The sequence below is a fragment of the Centrocercus urophasianus genome, unplaced genomic scaffold, assembly GCF_019232065.1.
Source record: "Centrocercus urophasianus isolate 14NV4802_14NV808 unplaced genomic scaffold, USGS_Curo_1.0 seq_10, whole genome shotgun sequence".
Classification (NCBI taxonomy): domain Eukaryota; kingdom Metazoa; phylum Chordata; class Aves; order Galliformes; family Phasianidae; genus Centrocercus; species Centrocercus urophasianus.
Window position 1 is genome coordinate 33,715,788 of NW_024884142.1, and position 1,119 is coordinate 33,716,906.

A 1,119-nucleotide genomic window follows, 5' to 3' on the forward strand; every position below is an offset into this window, starting at 1 on the left:
TCAAGCTTCAAAGGAGATAAAAGAAGTCACAGAAACATTCCAGTCTGCCCTTTGAAACTGAATTAAATGATCTCTGGTACTGCCCCTCAAGGGAAAAGAGGAAGTGTTGAACTTAAAAAAGAACCTTCAGCTTGCTTTGCTGTTTCATCATGTTTCTCATTTTCGGAAACAAAACAAAGCCAAACATAACTAAAAATAAGCAAATGTAACTCATTTAATAATGTACAAATTTATTTGGTATAATTTCCAGCTTTGGTATAGTTACCAAGCATGTCATACTGATAATACTAGAAATATTGCTGGGAGTGAAATATGGCTGCTATATGAGGTACACTGCCTGATACACTGGGTACCAAATAATGGGGCTGTATCCTGTTGAAAGATTAGAGTAGGCTGATCCTGTTTGGTTTTTATTTGCCACATCCAAGTTTCTGATATCAGATATATTAATATTATTTTAATGTAGACTTTTTTTTTAATTTAATTTATAGATGAAAAAGAGTAACAAATGTTGATAATGATAAAATGGACAAAGCCGATGATGTCTCATGATAATAATAAGGAACAAATGAATAATAATGAGACAAATATTAAGAATGAATATTTAAGTGTTTGTATATAATTTAGTACACATAAAAATGAGATTTTTAAGTTTTTGCTGTTATTTTTCAATTCAGACATAGATCTTCTTGTTTCAGTGTTCATCTTTATTTTCTATTTGTAAACCAAGAGTGACTACATTTTGCACTGCAGCAAAAGTAACATGTACTTTATATGCTGAAGGCATCTATCATCTTTTGTCTGTTGCTTTTCTGAAAAGTTCATCACCTCTATTACCACAACCAATAGCATTCTCATAGCAGAACTAATGCTTGTGAGAAAGAGCTTGCACAGTCCTCAGTGCTGTGTTTACACCAGCTGCATAAAGAAGAGAAAGGGAAGGAACAGTGCCAGTGATGGAAACTGTTGCCAAATAACAATTTTCATCATGAAAAGGGAACTTGATTTTCAAGATCAACAGAGGAAGCTTGCTGGGCAAGCTGGATCACAGGATTTGAGAAGTCATACATCAGGCCAGGGTTTGGGCAGGAGGAAGAAGAGTGAAATGGGGAAGATACT